The following is a 17,585-nucleotide window of genomic DNA, read 5'->3' as shown; positions in this document are numbered from 1 at the left end:
AGTATGAGGGAAGCGTCATATATGGAAGATGCTATATTATGTACAGACACAGAAAATTCAGATGATGGAAGAGTAATGGAACGGAAAAAAATTCTCTCCGGCGCAGGGATTGGAACCCGGGTTTTCAGCTCTGCGTGCTGATGCAGACGCCGGGATGGAATCCGGTGTGGCTTAGTGGATAAATCATCATCACGTAGAGCTGAAAAACCCGGGTTCAAATCCCGGCCCCGGAGAGAACTTTTCTCCGTTCCATTACTCTTTCATCGTATGATGACGCAGAATATCTGCATGGAAATATCATATGTACTTCGGTACATTAAAATAATATATATAAAATTCAGATGACCCGAATTTTATTTCTGGCCCTGTATATTAAATTTGATTGCACTGGTTTTATTAATATATTAGTGTATTTGCTTTAAACCCATAATCATTGAGTTTAACATTGTAACATTCTAATACAATATGTTTAGCCGTCCTTAAAAGTAATTTCGCTGGCTCTATCACACTTTCATGCGTTAAAATCTTGGTTCTAACACGAAATCATTGACTTTCCGAGATATTATAGTCAGTTTATTAATCTTGTGTGTTTCTCGATACTAGTGCCTGATTACTCGGTTAATATTTTCCATTTCTCTATTATAATTTAGAATATTCGCTGCTGTGTCAAAACTCATCTCATAACCATATAGTTAGGCCTACTCACACGTTTTATATAACAATTACATGATTATGATTAAGTATAAATTCTTGTGACAATATGAAGATAAACGAGGAAAAAGAGTAAAAGAAGGCGAAAAGAAAGGTGTTGATTACTATTGCGACTATGATGGTGAAAACGAAAATAAAATTAAATAATATGGATTATTAAAATTACAATAAAATTACAATTCTAATCACTTATGTATTCCTATAATGTCATTCATAAAACACACCATTCAACTGAAATCTGTTTATATGATCTTAGTTGTTGTTCTCCATTATAATGAGAAGTATTCAAGCAGCATTACTAATAATAATAATTAGTAGTGGGCTACTGCGTTTTCCTTCAGTGTTAGATTAAGTGCAGTTCATCTCAATGAATATATAAGCAAGAAATTTCTGGCTCATTTTTATGTTCAGATATGTCTAGTAATATAATACATATACATATAAGTTCAATCACATACGTAAGTAATCTTAAACAATTTATTACATTCACAAGAGTACAACATAAGCTAATTACGATTCATAACTGATTCATATCTTTCCCTTCCCTTTTATTTCAGTACATCACAGCAGAAGCCAAAAGCATATGTTCTTGATAATGATTAATTGTCAATATAAAACACAAGACATATCAACTTGTAACATAGTGTTACACTAATTATATAGTATTTTAATACATTTTATCCTTCGTAAATTTTAAATCTATGATATATCTTCATCTTCATTCACAATCAAATTTTAATTGATGTTTTTAACACCGCCGATATTTGCATAATTCAATTGCTTAATACAACTACTTTCGTTTTCTCTCAAACTTGTATTGTAATGAAATTAATTATAACAACCTATATTAGCTTCATACATAAAACTCACGACGGTTTCATTAACCATGTACATTATACCGGTAGTCTGTCAATTTATTCAAGTTTCAGATCACGCATTTTATTATATCTGATGATGCCAAATAAGGCGAAAACGTTAATATATATTTAATACTTTCATAGCAAATAAACATTTGCAAAGAGATATGTCTTATGATTGAACTTGTATATATATATATATTTGTATTATAAAGAAATTTCTGGGTTTGGAATTTAATATTCACTTAAACAGGAAAATAAATGCTGCATATATTACTCCTAAATTGAGCACTACCTGTTACGCATTAAGATATATGTACACCCACAAAACGCAAAAAATGATGAAAAATTATAATTTCAAAATATAACTATTTTAATAGAGAATTTTCTCCCCTTTAATTTGATATAGGAATTTTCGATTTACGCCTTATGGTTTTTCAGATAAGTCCCATTTTCCAAAATGCTGCGTCATCAGCCACGGTCACTTAGGCTACTTTTGGAGTCCATTACTTTTGGAGTGATCTTCGTAGCAGTCAATCCCCTCGTCCAGCATTGCTTGTAAAATAAACTTCTTTCTAGTCCCGAAATAGATGCATAGATATCTGGGCATGATCATTAGATTGAAAAAACTTTTTTACATAATGATGTAATTTATAATCTTTTACTGTTAGTCATAAAACTGTAAATTTGTGTGTCAATGATGTTGTACGTCATTTTAATAAGAGTCCAAAAGTAGAAATTACAATTCTAAGGAGGATGGGCATGAACCCTGGGACAAACACCATCGCAGGATTTGTTGCATCAATGAAAATGGGACAAAAATGCCAAAAAAAAAAACATTCAACAACTGCAGTTAAAACAAGGCGGACGTATTTGAGAGGCAGAAAGAAGCTGAAACTGGACCGACATGAAGCTACTTAAGGGGTGACATATGACGATGGAGTCTTCTAGGCCTGAAAGTTTGTGGTTCACTTCCTGTAAATAGTATATTTAGAATATTTAATTCTTTCAAACATGATATCTAAGTCAAATATGGTGATACAAAGAAGATATTGGTGTCATTTTTGAGCTTGAAATGTCCCCCAGTGCCTGACAATGACATTAATATAATTAATAATTATTTATTGATTTTACATGGTTTATCCAACGTAAAATATCATTGTAATTTACATATATGGTAATATTTAATTAATATAAATAGAAATAAAAAATAGCTCTATGTCAGGCACTAAAGAATACTTTTAGCTATAAAACAGTGAAAAAATTGTGACTCTATCTTAAAAACTGCATGAGCTATCCTGTTTCAAGTTGCATGTCAAAATTATAAACAAAATAATTTTTAAAAACAATTTAGACATAATTTCAAGGGATCTGTTCACTTCATTCTCTTTGTGGTACCATTCTCAATTGTATAAAAATTTTACAGAGCAAAATTATACAAAACAAAATTTGTTGTATGTAAAGGTGTACCTTAAGATCCTTTTTCCCTATTAGCGACATAAACACCCTTATGGTATACCACTGCACTAGAGGAGTGATAAGTAGGTTTCCTCCAGACCATAATAGCGTATACAAATTATCATCCTCGGTTACAATATGATCAATGTTTGTTAAATACAAATTATATTATTAACTAGCCGTTCCCGTGCGCTCCGCTGCACCCGAAACAAATAAATGTAAAGTAATTACATAATTAAAATAGGACATTTGATCCAGGGAACATTCGTGTTTCATATAAGGGTAAATCGTTTATTATGTTACTTAATTTAAATTGTATTTGCATAATTAAAATGCGATCATTTTGATCCAGAGACCACTCATTTGGTCATAAAAATTATTTTAGGAAATATAGGAAACGAATGTACAGAATAGCCTATCAAGTTTTCTGTGCATAAGAAGCTATTTTAATCTTACCTGTCCTCGATTCACTCAGAAGTTACTGTAATAACATTATAGCATTATGTCCATCTAGAGAAACTACACTTTCCAATGGTGAATTAATAATTATGCAAATCGGTTAATTTAGCTTCCGATATTACTCTTACTTCATACAAACGCAGAAACATTCTCTGTAGGCTATCTTTCATAGCTTTCGATTGTTGCTGTCCAAGGCTCCTTATAGACGACGTCATTTGTTTTTTAATTCATTACACGGCCTTAGATGACAGTTATTCTAATTTTAAAACTAATTTATCTCATTAAATATCAGTCCTATCAAAATGTTTCAAGGAATAAAACTTATCGGAAATTATTTTTAAAGAAACGTTTGTTATGTAACATTTTTCACAAAAATCAATAATAAGCGAGATATTTCGATTTATTTAATTCAGGTCCCCTTATAACCCCCCTTTTAAATAATGTATTTTGAATGCCATATAGCCTAAAATCTAAGTTACAACGAACTTAATTTATATTCCAATTTTCATGGAAATCGGTTCAGCCATTATCGCGTGAAAAGGTAACAAACATACAGACAGACAGACAGACAAAAATTTCAAAAAAGCGATTTTCGGTTTCAGGGTGATTAATTATATATGTTAGGACCAATTATTTTTGGAAAATCGAAAATTACCGGAGAAATTTCGGCTACAGATTTATTATTAGTATAGATAACGTGTTGAACTTCCGTCACTGCTATTGCAGTGCCGTGGTGCTTAGTAACAAAGTTCTTGACTTTGACGTAACATACGTAGTTGCAGGATAGTGATGTGGAAAATCCAGTTTTCTCCACGATAGTGCGCATTACCTGACCTCCAATAGAATTCCCTCCTCTGTCTACACGGTTCAATTATTTGTGCGGAAACTTTCTTTATCTTATTTGTGTGTTACCCTTCTTCTCTATAAAAAGACGATACACAGCCACAGCGAGAATACAGTAACTGAAGTTTGGTAGATAAACGCTTGACAATGAATTCCATGCTGGTGAGTATTACTTCAGTAACATTGTCTTCTCTACCTTTAAAGTTTCTCATTATGAGAAATTTATAGAAAAAATATTTTGAAATTGTAAGCCACGCTTCTGACTTATAGGCCTATTTGTGTTGCCCCAGCTTACTATATGGAAATAAGTGGAATCCGATCCGCTTTAAGGCCCGTAACACACTTAAGGAGTTTTCGCTAGCGAGAAATGTGGTGCGAGAAAGAGGCGAAGAGCCTTCCTCCACACACTTGGCGAGTTCTCGCTATCACAGATCACACCTCGCTATGATCATCTATGCGCTGCCTTCATGCAGAAAGCATTTTTCTGATTATAGCAATGACTCGTTGGGGGAAATATTATAGGTTATGTATTTACGTATATTGTCGTACTTAAATATATAACCTGTAAGTATATTGTCATACTTTACAAATTATATACGAACGCTATTTTGAATCTGAGTATTCAGATGATGAGGAAATGGAGTTACATGAACATATTTTGTTAATGAAAAGAAAAAGTAGTCCTAAAATTAAAGCCATAAATATCTGAAAATCACATTGAAATTATGTAAACTGTTAAGACATATAGATACATTATTTCAAATGTTTAATTGAAATGAAATGAAATAATTAGCCTAAAAATGTCCCGTTAAGGGCAAAGGCCTCCTCCTATAGAGGGAGAGCTCTATTTGTCTCACGCGGTGAGCTACTCCGCGTAAGAGTGGAATTGTTCACTTGGTTCACATTCTGCAATGTTTGGTATTGTTCGCTTGTTTGTGTCGCACTGGTTTTAGTCGCTGTTCACTTGTCTTCTTAGGTTTTTCCAGTCTTCCCTATGTCTTGCTCTGCTTGACCAATAGCTTCCTACTCGTTCACTGAAGAGGTCGGCCCATCTTCTTTTTTGGTCTTCCGCGTGATCTCTTGCCTATGCGGGGATCCCATAGTGTGACATTCTGCGTCCATCTTCCGTCTCTAAGTCGTGCAACATGGCCTCCCCACTTCCATTTGGTGTTGGTGGCTTGCAGTGCTGGATCTTTAATTGCTGACATCTTTTGTAGCACTTCGTTTGGAACTCTGTCCCTCAGTGATAAGCCTAGTATCCTTCTCAGTATCTTTCTTTGGCATATTTGGAGACTGTTACGAAATTTGGCAGTAAGAGACCATGTCTGACACCCATATAACAGTGCAGGAGTTACGCAGGTCTCCAATATTTCTACTCTTAGTTTCTTGCTGAGTGTTCCCTCCAGTACGATGAACTTGAGACTCCAGAATGCCTTCCACGCGAGAGAAATTACTATTAAATCTCATCAAAATAAAATATAGCCCTATTTATTTTCAGATTCTGATATTTGTCTCCAGATCTTCTTTAAGTTTCGTGTTTTTATACTTTTCATCCCGTGTATTATATAAATAGGCGTACGGGTGACATTGTACAAGTTCGATAAATTTCTGACTGCAAATACCAGCCACTTTCCTCATTTTCAAATAAAAACAATACAATTCATCGCCACCTGTGATATCTTTTTCTACATTCAATCGTCCTCAAACATCTTTGATAAATGTGTCAAGAAAATTTGCTGAGCTACCAATTTCAGCGAGAAACTCGCGCGAGGCTTTTGCCTCGAACGAGAATATCTTCCAGTGTGTGGACGTCCATTTGAATCCATGTTACCAATCTTTGAATTTTCTCGTAACACATTTCTCGCTAGCGAAAACTCTTCAAGTGTGTTACGGGCCTTAGAGTGTTCGTAATTTAAACGTCAAGCTAGCGTACAGCTAGCGCTTTTGAGAATGTACGGAGGTTGGTGATAGAAAAGATATGTCAGATATCGGAAAGAAAACATTCATCTGTGCTGTTTTTTTTTTCATACTAGCAAATAGTATACATGAAGTAAACGATATGAACTGCCAAAAAATACTGGTGGTAGAATATAAATAACTGAAAAAAAAGTAAAAGTTTACCTTCTTCTTTTTGTTCTTCTTCATTTAATTAGGTTTCCCCTGTTTATCAGACCTCACTGGGGAGTATTGGACCAGCTATTGTCCATCTCTTGGATGGTCGACCGGGAAGTCCTCTCCCTCGTGGTCGTTCTTACTTCTGATCTGTCCAGTTCCGGTCCTCATATTTCTGTGAGCAAATTTCTTTTTTACCTCAGGCAGGCTGCTAACCTCATTCATGAACCCCCCTCCCGGAGAACCAGGGTTTTCTTTTTGGGTTTCCTTCCCCTAGAAGCCTTCACAACGGCTTACAGAGTCCCACCCACATTGATTGTAGCCAGGATTGAAATTCCCTACGCCTACCCTCCAGAAATCCTGGATGGGGGTAATGTTTTTCTGTCGGAAATGTCTCCCATAGCTGACATGTCCCATTTTTTAGCTTTTTCGCCCTTGCATTCTTAGCATTATCCAGGAGCCACGATGAGGACGTGAGTGCATAGGATCTGGTGGGAATATGTAAATGACATTTCTTTGGTTTTAGTGGTATATAACCGACAACAGGATATATGTTCTCGAAACCACATATTACCCCTTTCGCCCCCTGTTTTTCTGTAACTACCAAATTGTTTCCATAATAAAATACGTTTTGTGAGCCCAACTTTTTTGAAAATGAGAATGAACACTCATTATTTGCTTTGTCCGTTACGTACGATGAACCAGTCATTGTGTACTTGAATTTCATTGCTCTAGTTAATTGCGATGATACCCTTCTTCCCAAACCAGGATACATATTCAATTGTGTCTCTGTTGTGTTTTGGTATGTGTTGTAGTTGCAGTAAGGTCGTTGCCAATGGCATTCGTTTTCAGTCGAAATGTTCAGAAATATTATACTACTACCTATCTTAAAAATATGGTATTTTACTAATTAAAAAATTGTAAGAAAAATTTAATTTCATTAGACATTTTTGTTCAGTAGACCGATATATACTGTCTATATAATTTTCGCAGTTTATATCGTATACAGTCTGTATTTTTCTATAAAAATATTGCTAATATATTACAGATTATATAACATGAATATTTCTGTTTCTTGCGCCCACATGATCTTACACTCACGTTATTTGGCCAAGTTAGGATTTTTAATTTGACATATCTGCTGTAAGCAATGGTACAGTAAATTTTATGTTTGAGTTGAGTGAGAAGGTCCCATGGAATGATACCTCAGAGTTATCGGTCAATAATCTCTCTCCAAGTATTTGATAATTAGGGTAAGGTTACCTAATTCCATGGTACGTTTTTTTTCACTGAATATGACATATTTGGGTATCTTGCTAGGAAGTTCACCGATATCTCAAAAGTAGGGTAAAGATGCACTCTTTCGAGAAAGATGTCTGGCGCTATGGTCGAACGGCAAAGCTTTGACTGACATCCAATTTTAAAAATTTATCACGGGATTAGGAGTATTACGGAAATAGGGAAATTTACCGTATATGGTTAGAGCACACTGCTGTTAGTGTTGTTAATAGACAGATTTTTATCAACAGTAATCTCACTAGAGGTTTTGATTTACCTAGAGAAAATCAAAACTCGAGTGGGATTTGATTGACTATTACACGATTAGAAGAAAGTATATAAAGATTAGAAGTAACGAAGTACGCTAATACAATAAAATATTGACTTACGAAAATACTGAAATGTCTTCAAATGTATTATTGTACCACTGTATTCAGCTAGATGGCAATAGTGTGTTATGATTAGCTGTTTTCTTGTTTTCAGTTGTGCCAACTATAGAATCTTCATTGAACTCTGTGCAGATTACTAGTCAAGAAGGCTTTGTTGTTTTAGTTTCATTTTTATTAAAACACTTGCATTCCACTTCAATTATCCGGATCCCAGTTATCAATCTCACTTGACAGATGATTTTCAATAAATCTTAGCTTAAACAATCTCTGATACGTGACTATCCTTAATATTATGTAGCAGAAGCTATAACATAACCTAAATATAATAAACAAGTGTTTGAAAAGCTATAATTAGAATTTGCAGTTCATTTTTATGTTCAGATAGGTCTAGTAATATAGTACAAAATATATATATAAGTTTCAATCATAAGACATTTCTCTTTGCAAATGTTTATTTGCTATGAAGGTATTAAATATATATTAACGTTTTCGCCTTATTGGGCATCATCAGATATAATAAAATGTGTGATCTGAAACTTGAATAAATTGACATAATAACAGTATAATGTGCATGGTGAATGAAATCTTCATGAGTTTTATGTATAAAGCTAATATAGGTTGTTTTTTATTGCTGTAATTATTGTATTACTGTAATAGTATTATTGTATAATATATATCACTGCCTCAGGGTGTATACCCAATTGTAGTGTTATTAAATACAGACATTACATTATATATGGGAATGTCTTATTCTTACACTAGCCGTACCCGTGCGCTCCGCTCCACCCGTTAGAAATAAATATAAAGTAATTACATAATTAAAATAGGACGTTTGATCCAGGGAACATTCGTGTTTGATAGAAGGGTAAATCGTTTAATATGTTACTTAATTTAAATTGCATCCAAATAATTAAAATGCGATCATTTTGGTCCAGAGACACTCATTTGGTGCAATGACAATTCCCTTAACCTGTTTCCTAATTTTTATTACATGCAACCATAGTTTAATGAACATTGACATCATTTAGATTTAATGTGTATATTTTATTTTACTTGTTATAGGTTTCCATTGAATTATGGTAATAGCTTCTTTTTAACCCTTGTTTTCTACGTATTCAGTAAATGGCGCTTGGCCCACTATGGTTGTGAACCCTTCAAATAACTTTATATTATATTATATTATATTATATTATATTATATTATATTATATTATATTATATTATATTATATTATATTATATCAGAAGTTACTGTAATAACATTATGGCATTATGTCCATCTAGAGAAACTACACTTTCCAATGGTGAAATAATAATTAATTATACAAATCGGATCGGTTAATTTAGCTTCCAATATTACTTCATACAAACATAGAAACATTCTCTGTAGGCTATCTTTCATAGTTTTCGATTGTTGCTGTCCAAGGCCCCTTATAGACGAAGTCATTTGTTTTTAATTCATTACACAGCCTTAGATGGCAGTTATTGTAATTTTAAAACTCATTTATCTCATTTAATATCAGTCCTATCAACATTTTTCAGGGAATAAAACTTATCGCAAGTTATTTTTAAAGAAACGTTTGTTATGTAACATTTTTCACAAAAATCAATAATAAGCGAGATATTTCGATTTATTTAATTCAGGCCCCCTTATAACCCCCCTTTTAAATAAATTATTTTGAATTCCATATAGTCTAAAATCTAAGTTACAACGAACATAATTTATATTCCAATTTTCATAGAAATCTGTTCAGCCATTAACGCGTGAAAAGGTAACAAACATGCAGACAGACATACAAACAAAAATGTCAAAAAAGCGATTTTCGGTTTCAGGGTGGTTAATTATATATGTTAGGACCAATTATTTTTGGAAAATCGAAAATCACCAGAAAAATTTCGGCTACTGATTTATTATTAGTGTACTGTAGATTATATATTCTCGTGGTAGACGGTTGAAGTTTAGACAGGTGACTCACTCATAAGGATGGAGAAACAAACTTGATAACTCAAATACAATAAATCAATGGAGAATATTTACTCTCGACAACATGACACTAATGTTGCAGATTTTTGCGCTCTTCCTATTGTGCACATGTGCAGCTCTTCTGGTTCCCGGTGCGTCTGGACAGGGATCAATTTGTGATTTCACCTGCACGCCTTCCATATGTCAAACTTTGGATAGCCGCACTTGTGAAACCAACTACCTCTGTGTCTGCTGTTCGTTCTGCCGTGGATATGGTAGTGAGTATGACTTTGCCCTTTGCTCCATTAGACCAGGGCTGGGCACCGGGAGCGATTCGAAACTCTAATATTCATCTGTTACCACATCAACGCTGCGCGGTATTCGGCGGGGAAGAAAGGGATTCAAGAGAAGACATATCCCTCCCAGTGAGAGAGTAGAATTCGCTCTTGGTGCGCAGCCCCGCATTAGACTATATACAGGGACATCATTTTATTTTTACTTCAATTTTTATTGTACCTGAGTTTTGGAATGTACTTCACTCCCACCCCTCAAACTAGTAAACTTCCAACCGTTCACCACACAGAGCCGAGGGCGCGTAAGCAGTACTGAGTTACTGAGTATAGTACGTTTCAGAAATATGTTCGCGTTTTCCAGTGACGAAAGAGCTTTCAATATTGAATCATATTTTCGTACGGGTACTGTCGTCTGTTTCCCTATGTCGCATCCCGGTTTCCCCCACCTGCTTCTGTTCGCCCCTTTGTAAAGTGTAGTAGCTGGGCAATCTTAGCTCTTTTCCGAAAACATTAATTTCTGTTAGGAATCGGACGTCTATGTCATATTATTCAAGTGTTTAAAATAACTTAAATAAGAGGGCCTCCTTAAATAATTAACTGTCACGTGATTTCCTCCCCCCCCCTTTCTACAACCCTGCGACAAAACCACTTGAACGGACAGTAGATAGCATTTCTGAGTGATTTTATCTTTTCGGATCGGGCAGAAGTGAAGATTGAATTTACAGTGCGTAAGGTACTCTTTTATAGAGTAGGTACAGAATTATTTCAACATGAGTTACTAGTACGAAAGACGAAACTGGTAATTCGAATTAGGTACAATAGTCTATAGTGCGATAATATGCACAAAAGAACTGAAGCCTGTATCGAAATGAACGGCCACCATTTTCAAAAATGTGTTCAAATATCCATATTATGAATATTTTTCAATTTAACTTCATTCTCTATATTGTACGCTAATGTGCTGTAACAGTACAATATACACTGCATAATTAATACTTCCGAATGGATAGCTCAATTCGTGTGTAAAACACTAAGTGTTAATACAGTACTGTATTTTGATTAAACAAAAACCTAATGAAAATTATCAAACTCAAAATTGCGATATTTCCTAGTTTACATAAATGGATGAACCACTTTTCTTCCCTCCTATACCTAGTAAAGTGATTTGTATTTTACGCCAGTATCATCGAACTCCGTCGTGGAAAGGGTAGCAAACGGTGTTTCCTGTTTCAATCGTTAATATAAAGGTATAGCCAGGTTAATATTAAAAATGTTAGTAAAAATAAAATGATGTCCCTGTATAAGCATTCGTAATTCATTCTAAATTTTCTCTAATCTTTTAACTTTGCTACTGCATTGCGACCATTCCTCTATGATCGATTGATGATAAATGATACGCCGGTAAGCTATTCAGTCAGATCCTACTAAGAAAATGAGTAGTCGAAGATGGGGACAAATAGACAATGAAAATCGTAATATTTCTTTGTTTTCATTAGATTTAGTTAATGTTACCAATGTAGCCTAATAAACTTCAGGTATGAAGTACAAGAGAATCTACAAAGTATGATCACAAATAACTGGTGTCAGCCGTAAGCAAAACTGAACAATTGACTGTAGGTCTGTATGAGTGAGTACCTTCATATTACCTATCTTTACCGCCAGGCTCCACCATTTACACGGTTCTTTCTGAAATGTGGTGGTTTTGTAATAATCTGAAGGCGTTTCCATGATTGTGATTTGTTTGCATTACTGTGCACGTTACGTTTGTTTTTGTTTTGTTTTTCATTGATAGCGTCTCCCATTAAAAAGAGTTTTTTTTCTGCAATAGTGTGTAAAGTTACATTTTATCATTGCGTAAAGTGAGCCTTTAAAATACTAGTGCGTAAAAAGTTAAGTAGCTAATCAATGTATGCACTGCTATTCATTTTACACACTGCCAAAAGAAATGTAACATTCAGTGTGTAAATGTCATTTAGAAAGAAATTAATCCACTACCTTGATCTTTCATGACATAAATACTCTTTATCGAATAAGCCACACCGGATTCCATTTCAGATGCCGGATCGAATCCCCTCAGTTTAAGTTCTACCTGTCGACCTGGTTGGCAAGTTGGTATAGCGGTGGCCTTCTATGCCCAAGGTTGCGGGTTCGATCCCGGGCCAGGTCGATGGCATTTAAGTGTGCTTAAATGTGACAGGCTCGTGTCAGTAGATTTACTGGCATGTAAAAGAACTCCTGCGGGACAAAATTCCGGCACATCCGGCGACGCTGATATAACCTCTGCAGTTGCGAGCGTCGTTAAATAAAAAAACATAACATTTAAAGTTCTACCTCTCAGTTTTCCCTTTGGTGGCCTACCTTCATGTGCTGTGTCACAGATATGTGACAGTGGCACAATGTCCAACACAGTGTGTACAGAGGTGCACTCATTACGAGTGACTAAGTGATCGAGATCCGACGGGATGAGCGGTAGAGTTAGAATTTGAACTGAGGGGATTCCATCCGGCATCGGAACTGGAATCCGGTGTGGCTTAGTGGATAAAGCCTCATGACGTAGAGTTGAAAACTCGGGTTCGATTCCCGGTGCCGGAGAGAATTTTTCTCTATTCTATCAATTCTTCATCATATGGTAACGCAGAATTCCTGCACGGAAATATCATATGTAATTAGGGACATCATAATAATATGATATGCATAGGTAATCAGTGATTCAAGACGGCGCTCATCCCGTCGGATCCCGGCCACTTAGTCACTCGTAATGACTGCACCTCTGTACATAGTGCGTTGGAGATTGTGTCACTGTCACATATTCTGTGAAATAGTACATGAGGGTAGGCCACCAATGGGAAAACTGAGAGGTAGAACTTAAACAGAGGGGATTCGATCCGGCATCAGAACTGGAATCTGGTGTGGCTTAGTGGTTAAAGTGTCAGCATGTAGATCTGAAAATTCGAATTCGAGTTCGAGTCCCGGAACCGGAGGTAATTTTTCTCTGTCCTATCAATCCTTCATTTAAGAAGACAGTTTTGTAAAAATCAACCGCCGCGAGCATCGATGCAAATATGGCCTGAAAGAAAGTTCATTTTTAACAAGAAAGGTGATTGCGTTTGAGGAATGGGATTGACAGCATGTGGAGATGGCTTTCAATCGGAAGTCAGGGAAATTAGAACACTATACACGATTTCTTTTCACGTACTCAATCGCTCAAAATCTCTTTTCAGTTCACCCTTAACTTGGCAACGCTTCATTTCTCACACTAGTTTATTAAACCTTGTCCGACCGTAAAGAAAACAAATATCGCAATGTTCATATTTTCATATGTTGTACAATATTATAGTATTGTGAAATTTTAATTTTCCTACCAATTTTTTTCTATTGTTCTATTAAAATTAAAGCATCTAACCTATTAACCTGTTGTATCCTATAGGATTCGTTGCGAATTTAAGAGTTAAAAATGTCCTGTAAGTGGCGGAGCCCTGGCTGTGAAGATGGTTAGTTTAAGGATGGTTCACAATAAACCGGGAGCGGAAACTACAACGAGAACGGAAATATTGTTAAAATATATGTACTTAAATGTGAGCATTCACAATTAACTATTGTGAATGCTCACACTTAAATACATTTATTTTAACAATATTTTCGTTCTCGTTCTCTCTGTCGTTAACATTCCCGGTTTATTGTGAACCAGCATTTACACTGCAGACCCTGGACGATACTGCTGTACGGGCAAAGAGCAGCGCTCACATGGCAAGCTCTTGAGCTGCCTCGTGTGACGTCAGCTGTCATGAGACCAATGGAGTTACGGCGTAACCGCTACATCAGCAGTAATACTTGGCACTCTGGTGGGACAAAATACGGTCCCTACTAATAACATCACTGAACATGCAGTGTTCATGGATTGATGTTTCTACACTAAAATTATATAGCCGAAAATAATATAATCTTGTTCGGTCGGTATCAACCTATAGAACCCAAATAGCCTCAGATATTTATTCTCTTTCTCTATGTTCTTACTTACTTACTTACTTACTTACTTACTTACTTACTTACTGGAATTAATTCATCATATTCTGAATATATTTACTTTGTTTCTAGGAAAATAGAATTTACAGCGAAGGTAAAGAGAGCAGAAAAAACTACACTGTCAGCAAGTGAGTCAAATATAGCAACACTACAATTTAATGCAGTTAATTCCACTGTAAATTTTCTGATAATAAAAGCATTTCCAAGCCTATTTTTATAGAGTTGTTTTACACTGTCTCTTAACTTTTGTATTTCACTTCCACGCCCATTGTTAATATGAATTCATCGTACTTAAATTGCCATTAAATATTCATTTCACAATAAAGTTTTTTGCAATGAAAATTATTGCTGTATTTGTTTATATGGTTGTTTCTAAGGGGGATTTCCCACTGGAGTAACTCTTAGTAACCGCAAATGAGTCGAAATTGAGCTTAATTGCGTTGAAGATCATGTCTGGCTGCACAGCAGAAAGTTTGAGTTATAGAATGCATATCATCTTTATATTGTGAGCACGCCGCTTTGTACATGCAAACAGCAACTTTCAAGTGCAGTCACCAAAAGACACAACACAACCAGTTGCTGTCAACTGAAATCGCGGTTGCGTTGAGATTGAAAGAGTGGGAATAGGAAGAGGAATTCTCGACACCGGAAGTCTCGTCATTATACCACTTAGTCACTGTAATTTTGTCACCTGGTGTTTTGGTCACTTCGACATTTTGGTCACCGTCTGCTGTAAGTAAGTAATATCTAATTTCATAATATATTCAGCGCTCTGTTTATTTGGAAACATTTGCTAGTAAACCTCGCAATAACATAACAGGTACTAACTTTAATCATATTTGTCTCTCTGACCATCTTATATTGTAAGCGCTAGTGTTCTACAACAAAAAAGAGCTCATACTACATTTCCGCAATTAATTTAATAGATTCTAATTGTGACAACATAAAATGGCTGTCGTACTGTTTCATTGATCTTTGATCGACTCTTTGAATGAAATATTAGTGTCGATAAAACACGGAGCGCTATTCCTGTTAACAAGTGCGCCAATAAATACCTGACATTTGTTGTCATTTGAGTTTGTGACTGCAAGAAACATCACGTGATAAACAATGACTGCCTGTACCTACAACCCAGAGTAACTGCGTTCCATTTCCAGCAAGGGAACATGAAATTTCCCCAACCCAGCATTCAAATAATTTTATTTCGCTTCAATCGTTCATATATAAATCACATTGGAACAAATTAATATAGCACAAGAAAACGGATACAATCCAAACATAATAGACAACATCATAAGAAAGACAAAACAAAAACTTAACAAACACAAAAACACGCAAAACACAACACAAACACAAGAACACAAGAAATACTTCATACTAACATATGAAAACAAAAGCGCACATAAGATCGCATCTTCATTCAGAAAGCAGAAATACAACATAACATACAGAACAGAAACCACACTACAAAGACAACTCAACACACAAAAAACACAAACAAATAAATACAACCACACAGGTGTATACAAACTCACATGTAATAGTTGCGATAAGTTCTACATAGGACAGACAGGCAGATCATTCCAAACACGCTACAAAGAACATATTAAAGCAATAACCAGAGGACACAATACATCTACATATGCCGATCACATAACCAATGCTAACCATACATACAATAACATAAATACAGACATGGAAATACTACACATACAACCCAAGAACCAAAAACTCAACACACTAGAACAATATGAAACATACAAACACACTAAAACACACCCCGATCAAACTCTCAACACACTGATCAATTTCAGTACACACACACTATTTGACTCCACTCTTCAACACCTTACAACAATCGAACACACCCACATAACAGGCAGAGAAGTTCGAGATGACGCCGTGATCTTGTAGGCTCTGAGGATGGTGCGTGAAGCACTGAAACAGCTGTAAGCTGGACAAATCTTACATAATTAACACGAATAAGTCCACTAGTTAATCAATTAATAATAATTAGGCCTATATATTTTCAGTATGCATATTGAATAAAACGTGATAATCAGGGAACGGACTTTGGAGCAGTGAAAGCTAGTATTGGCATCTATACAGCCATTTGTTTACAACCCTTTATACCAAGTCCTCCCCTCCATGACATACTCGCAGATCTCTGCACGTCAACAGCAGGTGAACGGGACAGTTGTCGCATAAGAACGTCAACATGCAGGTTTGCAGTTCGGAGTAGTGAAGTGCAAGTACAAAGCCGAAAGTGAAACCAACTAACAATACAAAATTGAAAGACTTTATTTGTAAAAGCTCCAGATCGAGTATAAAAATTCAGGAAACAATTCCCTAAATTGTCGCTTCCCCATGTCCAGTTCTTACGAGAAGGGGGTCATGGTTAGAAGCTTTCAATTATCACGCACATCATCTCCAATCTGTGAAGAAAGTGGTCCAGTCTTTCGATCCCGATGACGCGACTGCGATTCAAATACGCCAGGAACTGCTAAATGATAGAACTATCGAAAAAGAAGTCATGGATATTAAATCAATTTTTTTATATATTTATCGGATGCCATTATTCAATTAGAAAATTCAGGAGTAAAACTAGTTGAGCAAATAAATATTATGAAGAGTATTGCAAATAAACTAAGTGCAGTAGAAGGTGAAGTAGGAAAACGTGTTGGTGAAAAAATGAACAGAGTTTCGGTTAAAAATGATGGGTACAGTATTCTTAGTCGGATTTCAGATGTACTAACAATGACGTCATTCAACATGTGAATTTAATTGACGTATCTTGTTTCAAGTACTCTCCAATTGTCTCTGCAGATATAGAGCGGAGGTTTTCCATGTTAAAAAATTTCCTTCCTTGCAACAGAGCAAAGCTGTCTTTTGAAAATTTGAAAGTGATATTTACAATTTATTATAACAAGTCACAGTAGAAATAACGTTTCATCACCAAAACATAGCATTAATTGAAAATGCCATTTCGTTTGGTTCTACATTTTGTTCAACATTTAATGATACTGTATTAGGCTATATTGTAAATATTGTATGTTGTGTATATATAGTAAATACTGTAGTATACCTTATATACATATTATCATATTTTATGATATTGTAAATAAAGGTTTTAATTTAACACGCCCCTGACAGAAAAACACACATATTCAGAGGCGAGTTCCATACAGAAGACAACTGTCT

At 35.3% G+C, this 17,585-nt stretch overlaps 1 long non-coding RNA gene across 3 annotated transcripts in view; it reads left to right on the top strand.

The window, feature by feature from the left end:
• Positions 1-14,595, top strand: part of LOC138704266 (uncharacterized) — an 82,873-nt gene extending 68,278 nt beyond the window's left edge. For 2 of the 3 annotated variants that reach the window (XR_011333293.1, XR_011333295.1), the window contains 2 exons: positions 10,172-10,346; positions 14,457-14,595. This is a non-coding gene — a long non-coding RNA (uncharacterized lncRNA). Of the gene's footprint in view, positions 1-4,333; positions 4,491-10,171; positions 10,347-14,456 lie in introns of those variants that run through there. The other variant, XR_011333291.1, reaches the window with a different exon arrangement.
• Positions 14,596-17,585: the final 2,990 nt, after the last annotated feature.

The sequence above is a fragment of the Periplaneta americana genome, chromosome 1 (genome assembly GCF_040183065.1).
Source record: "Periplaneta americana isolate PAMFEO1 chromosome 1, P.americana_PAMFEO1_priV1, whole genome shotgun sequence".
In the NCBI taxonomy this organism is placed as follows: Eukaryota; Metazoa; Arthropoda; class Insecta; order Blattodea; family Blattidae; genus Periplaneta; species Periplaneta americana.
Note: the sequence above shows the minus strand (reverse complement) of the source record. Positions and strands in the feature narration are given on the sequence as shown.